The following is a 14,103-nucleotide window of genomic DNA, read 5'->3' as shown; positions in this document are numbered from 1 at the left end:
TCCAGGCAGGAGGTACCCTGGAGCCAGCTAGAACTCCATTAACGTTAGTGGATTATTTTTTTTTAATCCCACATGCTAAGAAATCTTTCTTTCTTGATAGCAATCTCTCTATTTTAGTTCCTGATAAAATGCTCTGTGAAGTCCAGACAGGAATAAGTGCACTGGCCCTAGGATCCTGGGAGTATTTAACCGCAGGTGCCATGACTTCTTGGTGGTGTCAGTACCCACTCACTCATCTGCAGCACCCAGCACAAGCATGACACCATGTAGGCAGGCTTGTGAAATGAATGAATCATCAAGGGAAAAGAATTACAGGCTAGAAACAGAATCTTCAGGAGACACTTTTATAATAGAAATACTTCAGTCTACACTAGAGAACATTAGGAGAAGATATAATAGTTATCTTCAGGTCTTTATAGCCTGGGAGCAGTGGTGCTGGTAAATGTTTAACCAGTCTAAGAAAAAAAGAAAGCCTGTATTTGTAGATTTGCTGATTTCCTTGGTACAAGTACTCCTACAATGGCCAGTTTCAAAGATTGATGTTATCTGCCTGCATGACTAACATGCATACAGTCTGCTTTGAGAGCCAGTTCACTATTGCCTGCACCATAAAGTATTTCGACACTGGATACACCTATGTGGCCACATTAATCTTCTTTCCTTAGTTAATACCTCCCCAGGCTCTCTCGCTACTTTGCACTTTGAGTTCCGTGATCTCTTTAACATCTAACCTTTTCGCAATGCTTAACTTCCCATGTCTTTTAAGTCTCATTTCAGGAATTGCCTCTGTTGAAAGAAGCCATGTTTTGACTATCTCAACTGGATTAGGTGCCTCCCTTTGCATCCCCACACTCCCCCGCTGTTCCAGTGGTCACAACACTTATCACATCTATATTGTTTGCTTGCCTCCATTTCCTGACTCACCCTCCATGCCCACCATGTAGTCCTATTGGGAGCTGCCTATTAGAGTATACCTTCCCCTTAGTTAGTCCAGGGGGCAGGTGTACAATCCAAGTTAAATGAATTTGATTCTGTCATAAGAGTTTTTGAACTGGAGCTGCAGAATTAAAACTATAAAGCATGAGATGGGTATTTAAGGCATCAGTGGGGAAGCTAATCTGAGAAAATAAATCTAAAATGCAAAATAAAACAGAAATGGATGGACAGATATGTGATAAATTAAATAGAGCAAAAGGGTAACAGTTGTAAAATTTAAGTGGTGGTATATACATGTACAAATTTTCAACTTTCTGTATATTGAATTTTTGATAATAAATTATTGAAGGAGGGGGTAAGAAATAGACAAGGGTCAGAGAGTGAGAGAGTCCTGGGGAGATTCCAGCTTCTGGGTCCAGTTGTCCTAAGGGGCCCAGCTGATTTCTTGCCCTGCTCATCATGATTACCTAGGAAATTTTTTTCCCTTTTTACTATGCAAGACCAAAGCAGAATTCTGTCCCTTGTAGTCGAGAAGATCCTGACAAAAAGGACAGTATAATGCAACTAATACCTATCTCCTCTGTTAAACTATAAACTCTGAGGGGGCAGAGAATGCATTATCTATTTTTGTCATTCCCTACTCTCCAAAAACAGGCAATTTAGTGGAGTCGTAAACAGCATGGGTTTAGCAGTCAGACAGGCCTAGGTACAGTCTAGGTCTGCCATCTTACTGTGGGATTGTAGGCAAATACCTACTTAAATCTTTCTCAGCCCCAATTTCTTCATCTGTAAAATAGAGATAATATTTGCTGAATAGAATGTGAGAATAAAATAGGTAGTGTATTCAGAGGGTTCAGCCAAATGTTTGGCCTGCAAAAAGTGCTTGATAAATGTTAGTGATACTTACTGTCATCAGACAGTTCCTATGACCTCACACTCCGTAATCTCTATCGTCAGTTTTTTTAATGATTTTTCTCTATTCTAAACTGCCACTGATTATAAACCACACCATAGATTTCATAGCAACTCATCATAAAAATAAGGAAATAGTAACATAAAATGTATGGTAAGGCAGTACAGTTTAATGGTTTAAATTGTGCTAGAGACAGATTACCTCTGTTTTAATGACCTTTGATAAATTACTTAACTTTCCTAAGCTCAGTTTCTTCTTTCAGAAATGGTAACTGTTCAATACATGTTAATTAATATTCTCATTCATATATTCATTGATTATAACATGCAGTGATTTTTCAAGTGTTCAATAGAGAGGAATGGCTAGAGTTCAAAAGACACTGTACAGAGAGGTGAGCACTTCCACTGAAAGAACTCCAGAATATCTTACTTGAGTCTTTCAGCTGAGTAATGATCAGCACACGAATGTGAGGAAACTACCAAGACCAGGGAAAGAACCACCTGAACAGACTAGAAGTGACAGCGGCCAGCACTGTCCAGGAAGTTTCTCTTCCCACCAGCCCTACTAGGAAAACATATTTAATGGAGTCCTGGATGGAGCAATCAGGAATACCCTGGTTCAGCAGTGGCATGCAAAGAGGCAGGAAAACATGACTTATGGTGAGAAGAATAACAACCCATTGAAACACCCAGAACTGACACAGATGTTTGAATTAGCAGAGCAGAACATGAAGACAGTTGTTATGACTGTATTTCATATGTTCAGAAAGTAGAGGCATGGCAGATACAAAAAGACACACATAAAATCTTTAGAGACGAAAACCTCAAATGTCTGTGATGACAAATACACTGGATGGAATTAACAGTAGATTAGACATAGCAGAATAAAATATTAATGAATTTAAAGGCATAGCAGGGTTTCCCTGGTGGCACAGTGGTTAAGAATCTGCCTGCCAATGCAGGGGACATGGGTTGGAGCCCTGGTCTGGGAAGATCCCACATGCCATGGAGCAACTAAGCCCATGTGCCACGACTACTGAGGCTGCACTCTAGAGCCTGCGAGCCACAACTGTTGAACCCATGTGCCGCAACTACTGAAGCCCATGTGCCTAGAGCCCATGCTCTGCAACAAGAGAAGCCACAGCAATGAGAAGCCCGTGCACTACAACAAAGAGTGGCACCTGCTCCCCTGCAACTAGAGAAAGCCCGTGTGTAGCAATGAAGACAGAACACAGCCAATAAATAAATAAATAAAATTTAAAAAATCAAAAAACGCATAGCAATATAAACTATACAAATGAAATACAGAGATAAAAATGAGTTAAGAATAACGAAAAGAACATGAGTGAGCTGTGGGACAACCTCAATCAGTCTAATATACATGTAATAGTTCCCAAAGAATAAACAAAGAGAACAGAAACAAATATTTGCAAAAAAACAGCTGAATTTTTTTCAATTTGATTAAAACTATAAACCCATAGAACATAAAGCTCAATGGAGAGTTAAATTGGGAGTTTGGGATTAACATATACACACTATTACATATAAAAGAGGTAACAAAGACCTACTGTATAGCACAGGGAACAGTACTCAATATTTCATAACAACCTATAAAGAAAAAGAATCTGAAAAAGAATATATATATGCACTATATATATATATACATTATATATATCTGCACTGTGCTGTATACCTGAAACTAATACAACATTGTAAATTAACTATATTTCGATTTTTAAAAGGTCAATTTTTATCGCATGTAAATTATATCTCAATAAATTTGTCATTACAAAAAATAAATAAACTCAATGAATGCCAAGTTCAAGAAATGAAGAAAACTATAACGCACATCATAGCCTAACTGTTCAAAATCAATGATAAAGGGAAAATATTGAAAGCTGCCAGAGAAAAAGGCAAGTTACATACAAAAGAATAAAGCTAAGGATGACAACAGTTTTCTTATTGAAAACAATTCAAGTGAGAATATAGTGCAGCAAAATCTTCAAAGTACTGAAAAAAAATTGTGAACCTAGAATTCCATATCCAGTGAAAACATCATTTTAAAAAATCAAAATAAAGATATTTTCAAACATAGAAAAACTGAAAGAATTCATCACCAGGAGACAAACACTAAAAGAAATGCTGAAGGAATTTTTTCAGCAAGAAGGAAAATACCAGATGAAAATATGGATCTATACAGAGGAATGCAGAGTACAAGAAGGGGTATCTGCATGGGAAAATATATAAGAATTCTCATTATTTGTATCTCTTTTAAAAAAATTAACTGTTTAACAAAAAGAACAATTAGAGTTTGTAACATATGTAAAAACAAAATGTATGACAGCAATAGCACCAAGGGCAGGAGAAGGGAGATGAAAGAATACTATTTTACAATTCGTACATTGCCCTCGGAAAAACTCAGTCTTTTTTTTCTCCTTCTGTGCAGGAGAAAACGTAGTTCTTCCTTACTGTGTTTCTCTTCTTGTATTTTCTTTACTATTCACACAGAACACTTCCCTTCTGACATTTCTGGTCACTAAATGTATGGAGGTTTTCCCCCACACCAACAAGCAATTCTTGAATACCAGGCGGGTCCCACAAGACTGCCCCATGCGCCACACACACACTTCAGCTGTCAGTCAAAAACCTAGACTGTCACCTGGGCTTCTGACCAGCTGGCTATAAATCAGAATTTCCCTCGATCCCTTCCTCAGGCTCAGTTAATTTGCTAGAGCAGCTCACAGAACTCAGGGAAACACTTACCTACATTTAACATGTTATTAAAGGATATGATAAAGGATATAGGTGAACTCCCGGATGGAAGCGATGCATAGGATGAGGTACATGGGAAGGGACATGGAGTTTCCTTGCCTCTTCTGGATGCATCACTCTCCCAGTACCTCCATGTGCTCAAAAACCTGGAAACTCTCCGAAGCCCATAATTTTTGGATTTTATGGATGTTTCATCACAAAGACATGATTGATCATTAACTCCATGACTGATCAGCCCTTCTCCCTCATCAAGAGAGTAGAGGATGGGACTGAAAATTCCAAGTTTCTAATCATGGCTTGGTCTTTCTGGTGACCAGCCCTCATCCAGGAGCCATCCAGGAGCTTACCCAGAGTCACCTCATTAGAACAAAAGACACTCCTATCACCCTTGAAATTACAGGGGTTTCAGGAACTCTGTATCAGTAACAGTGGTCACAGACCAATATTATAAGAAGAGACACTCCTAGTGTTCTCATCACTTAGGAAGTTATAAGAGTTTTAAGAGTTCTGTGCCAGGAACTGGGGGCAGAGACAAACATATAGTTTCTATTATCTCACACAGACAATATGTGAAATGGTATAACATCACGGAAAGGCAGACTGAAAAATCTAAAGATATATAGTTTAAACCCTAAAGCAACCACTAAAATACAAAACAGAGTTATAGCTTATTAGCTAACAAAGGAGATAAAGCAGAATTATTTTAAATAATTTAATTAGACCAAAAGAAGGCAGAAGAAGAGCAAAAGGAAACAAAGAACAGATGGGTAAGTAGAATACTCAGAGCAAAGAATAATGTAAGTACAAAAGAGGATCACTTAATAATGATAAAGGAGTTAGTTCATCTAGAGGACATAATCCTAAACATTAAGATATCTGATAAGAAAGTTTACAAATATGAAGCAAAGACTGATATGCCCGCAAAGAGAAATAAACAAATCCACAATTGTAATTGGGATTTCACTCTCTCTCTCTCTAAATAATTGAAAAAAGAATAGACAGAAGATCATTAAGGATATAGATTTAAACAATAATATTAAACACCTTATTGATATTTATAGTACACTCCATCCCTAACAACAGAATATCCATTCTGTTCAAGTTCACATGGAACATTTGCCAAGACAGATCGCATTCGGGGCCATAAAACAAGTTTCAGTAAATTTAAAACTAAACTATTGAGATCATACAAAGAATGTTCTCTGGAAAATCTCCCAAGTATTTGAAAACCAAATAACACACTTCCAAATAACCCATGTGTCAAAAGAGAAGTCAAAAGGGAAATTAGAAATTATTTTAAACTGAATGAAAAGGAAAACACAAAATGTCAAGATTTGTGGGCTATCTCTAAAGCAATGCTTAGCCAGAACTGTATAGTACTAAATATATATGTTAAAAAGAAGAGAGGTCTCAAAAGAATTATGTCAGTATACACCTTAAGGTAAGAAAAAGAGCAAATTAAACCCAAAGAAAGTGAAAAAAAATTGAGTAGAAATGAATGAAGTTCAAAACAGAAAAACAGAGGTCAGTGAAATCAAAAGAAAGTTCTTTGAGATCAATAAAACTGATAAACCTCTAGACACACTGATGAGGAAAAATGAAAGGTGACAAAACTAGCAACATCAAGAATGAGACCTGTGACATCCTTACAGATTCTACAGATATTAAGAGGACAATAAAAGAATATCATTAACAACTTTATGTCAACATATTCGACAACTTGGATGAAATGGACGATTTCCTTGCTGGCACAAACTGCCAAGCTTCACTCAAGAAGAAATAGACATTGAAAATGCAAACTTATCTATAGTTTCAGAGAGCAAATTAGTAGTTGCCTGGGAATGGATGAAGGGGTCAGAGGAAGGGATTGCCAAGGGGCATGAGGAAATTTGGGGAGGTGATGGAAATATTATTGTGATGATGCTCTCAAAACAGATATGTGACTATGTTGAAACTTATCAAATTATAAACTTTAAGTATGTATAGTTTATTGTATGTCAATTATCCCTCAATAAAGTTTTAAAGAATAAAAAGTGAAATAAATCAATTCTTCATGCCATATACTGCAGAAATTCAGATCCCTCCTCCACATCTCCAAGGGTTTGGAAGACTGTCTTACCTTCTTCTCAGTCAGTCCAGGTTCTGCTGCATTGTTTCAGCAGCTCTGCTGTATCCTGCTTCTGACCATCGCCTTTGGTCCTTGCCATACTCTGTGTCTGATCACCTTTGCCCCACACTGGACACCAACCCCCCTGCCCCACTGTCCTTTTTTCTCCCAAAGTGGCAGTAACACATGGCTATTACTGAAGAGTTACAGGTGGTGGAGAATAATCACATCACAGACAAGAAGAAATTGAATGTCAAACATTGCTTCCCTAAAAGTTTATTAGCCATCCCCTATCACAGGTTTCCCCCACCCCCACCTGGCTGCATCTTTCTGTATGCTCTTTCTCCCTCTTTAAAGTTCATATATTTCTCCGCTTTCTGCTCTTACACTTCTTACTTTCTAGTCTCTCAAGCTGTCCATGAACAATACCTAAACTCTCGTTATTCTCTTACACAGTACAATTTATATCTTTCTTTGTTTTGCCCTCCCCTTTCAGATCAGACCCTATCCAAGGGGTGAGGGAGAAAGACCCACTTTTCATATCCAAAAAGGCTGTTCATGGTATTTTTCTAAACAAAATCTTTTCTCTACTGATGAATATGGCATTCCCTAGAAGGCAAACAAGACTATGCTAAGTTTCGTTTTCAATATCCATTTTTTTCCACTTCTTGCTACAATCCACGAAGATATACTACAATAAATGTTATCGCAGGAAATGCCCTGCTCCAAGAAACTTAACCTGGCCACAGGTCTCGTATTGTTTCTCAGGCTACGACTTTAGAAATCATAGCTGTTGAAGCTAGGTAGGACTTCACCAAGCACTCATTTCCCACACACACACCCGCACCACATTATACAGAATGTGGGGCCCAGAGAGCTCAACTGCTTGCCCAAATTAGACATTATAGTCACAAGGCAGAGGCTGGAGCCCAGGCCTCCTGGCTCCACTCAATTCCATTCAGTATAACAAACACCTAGTGAGTCCCTGGGAAATCAGCCAAGGGAACAGAGTGGTGAGGGTTTTCTGGGAAGGGGCTCTGGGTGTAGGTGACTTCACTAGGTCGAGGCTCAGAGCCAGAGAACATTTGATTGTTCCCAGACCCCAGATAATCTGTCCGCATCCCCCAACCCCAGCAGGTGTGTCCTGGGTACACTGACCCTGTATAATACAAAACTAGATTGAATTCCTGCAATCCTCAAGGCTAAGCTGCAGGTATGAGCACAGAGGAGCACTTAACTCTGGTAAGGATTTTGAAAAGGCAGGCAGGATTTCCATAGGTGAAGCTGGCAGGGTGAGAGTATTTGGGGCAGTGGTCACAAGCAAAGGCAATTTGCATGTTTGAGAATTAGTTTTGAACCCCAGTTCAGCCATTTGAGCAAATTTCCATCACCTCTGTGAGCCTGTTTCTTAAGCTAAACCATCTCCATGCAGACTTGTTGGGAAGACTAAATGAGATAAAGGAGGAAACGTGTTTAGCATTAAGGGTGACTATTAGAACAACTATTACTGCATTCCAGGCACCTGTCCAATTAATCCTCACAATAGCCCTGAGAGGGAAAGTTTCATTTACCTGACTGTTTTACAAATTAGGGACCTGAAGCTTGAAGAAGTTAAGGACTTTACCCAAACTGCTCAGTAAACACCGCTAAGGTATCAACCTCCACAGCATGGCTGCCGCAGAAGGTACATGTTGGCAGCAGCAGAAAATGGAAAAGGCAATGTCAGATGTGCCTAATCCTGGAAGATGCAGTTACATCCTAGAGGTCTGTGCACCTTTTCTTGGAACTACATGATAATAGGTTGTGGTTCATCTTTTCGGAGGTCATTTTGACCTTAGGTGGCAGCAGGAAAGATACCCATGACTCCAATAAAATTCTTAACGATAAGAATGTTCACTAAGCAGCTAACAGAATGTTTCTCAAACTCAAGTAATGGATGGGCCCCCTTTTAAAACTCTCACAGACTCACCCCAGAGTTGACTTAAATTATTTTAGTTTTGATACCACTTACATACTGATAAGCACAGCACTCAGTAGATATTCCTTGTGCTTATATAGCTCTTCAACTCTAAACCAAGACACATGGAAAATGAAACTATAAAACCTACAAAATTCAAAACAATTTAATGTGATAGAAGATGTTGTTTTGCTGAAATTAAACTGCTGTTTGAAACCTGACTGTGGCACAGTTCTTCTGAGTCTGGCAAGCTCCCACCATGCTTCCCTGGGCAAACTCCTGGAAAATCTTCATTTTGGTAGCACCCCAAGACTCCATTTGACTTTCACTACGCACAGGAACATCATTTGCATTAAGTCCACTTCCCTATTTTCCTGGTCAGGCTACACTCAACATAGCACTATTGGGCACTAGAGAGATCACAAACACAAATAAATGCCAAACTGGCAAGGCAGGCGGTGGTCTTCCAGCAAGTTCAGAACACGTGTGTTTTAACTTGTTTGGATTATCACCAAAATGAAATAGAACATTTAGAAGATCTCAGAGACACATCTCAGGCTCCAAAAAAGTACATCTATTGGCCTCAAGGGGTCTACAGACTCACGCTTGAGATACGTGGTCTAATCCTTTCCAAAATTCTAGGATGTCTTTTCTTGAATAGCTATAAGGCGTTGGTCTCCTGGGATTGGAATGACTGGGTCACACACTTACGCGTATGCTATTTTGCTGTTCCCCCTTTTACCTGGCTGGTGACCTTATGCTTGTCCCTTGAGTGGATTCTTCCTCTGGAAACCCTACCTGGCCTGTGTAAGCTGAGTGAGTCTTGCCCACTCTGCACTCCTGCCATACCCTCCACACTCAGTCCCCAGGCTTATAGCCTCTGGGGGTATAATCATTTATTTACCCTTTTGCCCTGCCCCGACATCATCCCCTCTATCCCTTAGACTGCAAGCTCGGTGCAGTCTGATCCATTTCTGGTCCTTACTTCCCTACATGGTGCCAGGCACAGGGTATTTGCTCAGATAGGAATATGAACGGATGAACGAATGAATGAGTGGATGAATGAATGATCTAGGCGAACTCTCTTCTAGCTCTGGGACATTCAGTTCCACCATTCAGCTCAGCGTTTTTTCCTCTCTTCAACTTCCATCATTGTTCTCTTCAAAGACTTCAAAAAATTATATCCTAGACCCATAGAACATTAGAAATAGAAGCGCCCTACAACCGAAGTGCAGAGAGCGGAAATGGCTTGCCCCAGGGTACCCAGCTAGAATATGAAAGCATAAGACCAGAGGCCATGTGCTCTGATTCCTATTTCAGTGTTTCTCCTAGGACGTTATTTATCATTTATTCATTTATTTATTTTTGGTTTCAGCCGCTTTGGGGGAAAGCCATGTTCCCTTGTGACCTCACCTCCCTGTGGCAGTGTTTTGGGAACAAACTGGATTCTCACGGTTCTCCCAATGGTGGCAGGGTGCCCATGTCAGGCAAGGTATTTTTCATAATGAAAAAGAAACAAAGATAGCGTCAGACCTCATTAGCAATTTCCCCATAGCAGCTGGAATCTAGAAATCTCTTTGTTTCCCTTCTCAGCTTATTATGCCGCCCTTGTCCTTGGTAAAGTGGAGCGAGAAGGTGGGTTTGGAGACTTAAAAAAAAACTGTACTCTTTTATTTACGTATGTATTTACTTCCAGAAGCATTTATTTTTGCCACATAGGCCAAGATGGACATCCTGCAATTCCCACCCGCCTTTCCTCCTTAATTTGGATATCTCATTTCTCTCCCAGGGCCAAAAACACTAGTGTCATCCCTGACCTCCGGACATCCTCTTCCTTCCAGGCAGGGAGGCCGCCCGCCTCCTCATGCCTGGCCTTCCCAGTGGACCGTCCTGGCTTTGACCCCACAACCACCATATCCTCGTTCAACATTTAATCACTTCCTCCCTCGACACCCGTCATGCACTCCCTCATCCTGCCTCTTGGCCATGGCCCTGGAACCCAGGTGAAGAGGAATCCAGAAGGAAGGAAGGAAGAAAGAAACTCAGACACACAGATCATCCACGGGTACCTGGGACCATGCTTTTTGTGTGTGTCTGGCTTCTTTTACTCGCGATATTATTTATTTATTTATTTTTATTGTGGTAAAATATACATAACATAAAATGTATTGTTTTAGCCATTTTTAAAAGTATATAGTTCAGTGGCACTATTGTATTTACTCTGATGACACAACCATCACTATCCATTTCCAAAACATTTCTATCATCCCAAACTGAACCTCTGTGCCCATTAATAACAACTGCCACTCCCCCTTCCCCAAATCCTTGGTAACCACTGAACACTTTTTTTAAACATAAATTTATTTATTTATTTACTGGCTGTGTTGTGTCTTCGTTGCTGCACATGGACTTTCTCTAGTTGCAGTGAGTAGGGGGCTACTCTTCATTGTGGTGCACAGACCTCATTAGGGTGGCTTCTCTTGTTGCAAAGCATGGGCTCTAGGCACATGGGCTTCACTAGCTGTGGCACATGGGCTCAATAGCTGTGGTGCACAGGCTTAGATGCTCTGCGGCATGTGGGATCTTCCCAGACCAGGGATCGAACCTGTGTCCCCTGTATTGGTAGGTGGATTCTTAACCACTGCGCCACCAGGGAAGTCCCTGAATACTTTTATATACACTATTTAATTCAATCCTCATATCCACCTTATGAGGTAGGTATTGTTAACACCTGAGACACCTGAGGCTCAGAGAGATTAAGAAACTTCCCCAAGGTCACTCAGCTCATGAGAGTCCAGGCTGAGAGTCAATTCCATCTGACCGGGCTCTTCCATTTTTTTCGTTTGTGGGCTCTTTCTCAGGCTGTGAGAGAGTGAAGAGTGATGTGGAAGGAGTGGTCTTTGCCTCTAAAGAGCCTATTCTTTTGAGAAGAGCAAGTTTAGTTTGTCTAAATGTGGGGCTGTGTGGCTCAACAGGCACAGAGATTACACAGCATAGGCGGGGCTGTGGTGAATACAGTTGGGACTCTGTATTACCATCCATTCCTTCAGTATTTACTGGACAATTGCTCCACGTTAGGGTCTCTGCTGGGCCCAGAGAGCCACCAGACCCCATCCTGACCTGGAGGAGCTGACATCTTAGTACAGAAAGCAGGGGTCTAAACAGAAGTGTACAAGGCAAGGTACTCTCCTCTGCATAGAGGCCCCTGGAGGGCAGACTAGGAGCCAGCAGGCGTTGGGAGGAGGAAACAGGTGAGTTAACCCTGAAGGATGAGGAGGAGGGTGGCAAGTAGAGAAGACAAGGTAGGGCATTCCAGGCAGGGCTCCAGGAACAGCATGTCCTAGAACACAGAATGATTAGGAAGCAGCAAGATGGCAGGGGTCCTGGCAGGGAGATGGCAGGAGATGGAGCTGGAAAGATAAGTGAGAGCTGAATGATAAACCTAAGGGAGTTTGGACTTGATTCTGTTGGCAATGGGGAGCCAAAAATTTCCATCTCCAGCCCAGACTTCTCTTCTCATAGTCTATCCATTTACATAATATTGTGTTGACATTTCCACCTGGATATCTTATAATCATCTCTAACTTTACATTTCCCAAAATGAACTCTGATTTATGTGCTTCCTTGCCCAATCCCACCAGCAGTAATATTAAAAACATTTAGGGCACAGACAACTAGAGATCCCAAGGTTTAGGATCAGTATCCTGAAGGCCCATAGCTGTGCCAGGTATTAACTCTTTAGATGCTGGAGAGTGGGGGGGATCTGAGGGTCTCAGGGGAAAGGCCAGCCAGCTGGGATAGCAAGAGGGCTCAAAGCAGCAGCGGTTTTCCCAGTGGACCTGGCCAGTACCAGCTGCACATCAGCCCTGCCCCCACCAAAGCTAACCCTCCTGTGCTTTCCCCATCTCAGTAATGGCACCACCACCTGCCCAGGTACCCTTGCTGTAAGCCAAGGCATTATGCTTGGGGCTCAGGCCAAAAATACAGTGGGGCTCATATACTATACGTCTAAATATTTAAAAGTTATAAATCACATTAAATCAGTTACTTAATAAGAGATAAAATTTTCTTAACTTTATCAAGGTGTTTTTTACACGTAATGAAATGCACACATTTTAAGGGCATGGTTTGAGGAGTTTTGACAAATATATTGTGTAACCCCAACCCCAATCACGCATGGATATAGAACATATCCATTACCCTAGAAAGCTTCCTTATGCCTATTTGCAGTCAATTTCCCCTCACCTCCACTCCAGGCAAACACTCATCTAATTTCCATCATTGTCGTAAATTTATTCCAGGACTTCACAGAAATGGAATTATCAGTATACTCTTTTGCATCAGGATTCTTTTGCTCAAAGCTATGGATTTTTTATGATTGAAAGTTATCAAAATATCAAAGATGACTGAACGTAATGGTGTCCTATTGATGGCCAGCAATATATGAGTAAAAAGAAACATATGACTCATAAATGATTATATATTGCATAAAAATTTTTCTTGCTTTCACTTCAGCAAAATCACTAATTATCCATTATCATCAACATTTTCAGATAATTTTGTTTAGTTGACAATAAGGTCCAAAATTAAATAAAGTTCGAGTCATATGTTTAAAATTTTTAAAACTTATTAATTCCATTTAGAAAAACTTTCTAGTAGCAACTAAAACTATCAATAAAATTCTTGAAGCAATATTTTAGATTAAAATATGTATATTGTGAATTTTATATATTATAGTCAAATATGGGAACACATAATAAATTGCATATTTCATAATAACTATATTTACATATTAAAATAAATTTATAAAAGTTATTAAGGCATATAAATTATAAGAGAAAATATTCCAAAGCATTTTAATTTCATCATATAAATCACTACCAGTTATACTGTGATTTTTATTATTCCTTAAAGCAGTATCTAAGTCCATAAAGAATCAGCATCACGCTATGAGCAGACCTACTATAAACAAATGTAAGAGTACTATGAATTATTTAATGTTGCAAAATATTTATTAGCTGCCACATGCAACTGTTGCAAATATCAAGCAAATCTTGAGTTCCTCCTAGACCACGACTGGAACTCAAGGAGAAGCAAGAAAATGGACACTGGTCCTCTGTGAAATGACACCTCATGATGCACTCATGCTGAGAGAAAAGATTCCACGGGACCAGTTCATTGTTTGTCTCTTCTCTCACCAAGGAACTATACCACTCACATGCCCCCTGTACTCCGGAGCAGTGTCCAGCTCTGATGTGGGCAACAGCACAAGACCCGGAACTTCAGATACCTGTGATGGAAATGGTCTGAATCCATGATTGAATGGGATGGTTGTTACATAGGTGGATGTATTTGTCTCCTCAAACTATGCACGTAATGGGAAAAGTGTTTCCCTGGGGCCTGGGTGGGGTTAGGCACA

The sequence above is a fragment of the Hippopotamus amphibius genome, chromosome 9 (assembly GCF_030028045.1).
Source record: "Hippopotamus amphibius kiboko isolate mHipAmp2 chromosome 9, mHipAmp2.hap2, whole genome shotgun sequence".
Classification (NCBI taxonomy): Eukaryota; Metazoa; Chordata; class Mammalia; order Artiodactyla; family Hippopotamidae; genus Hippopotamus; species Hippopotamus amphibius.
Note: the sequence above shows the minus strand (reverse complement) of the source record.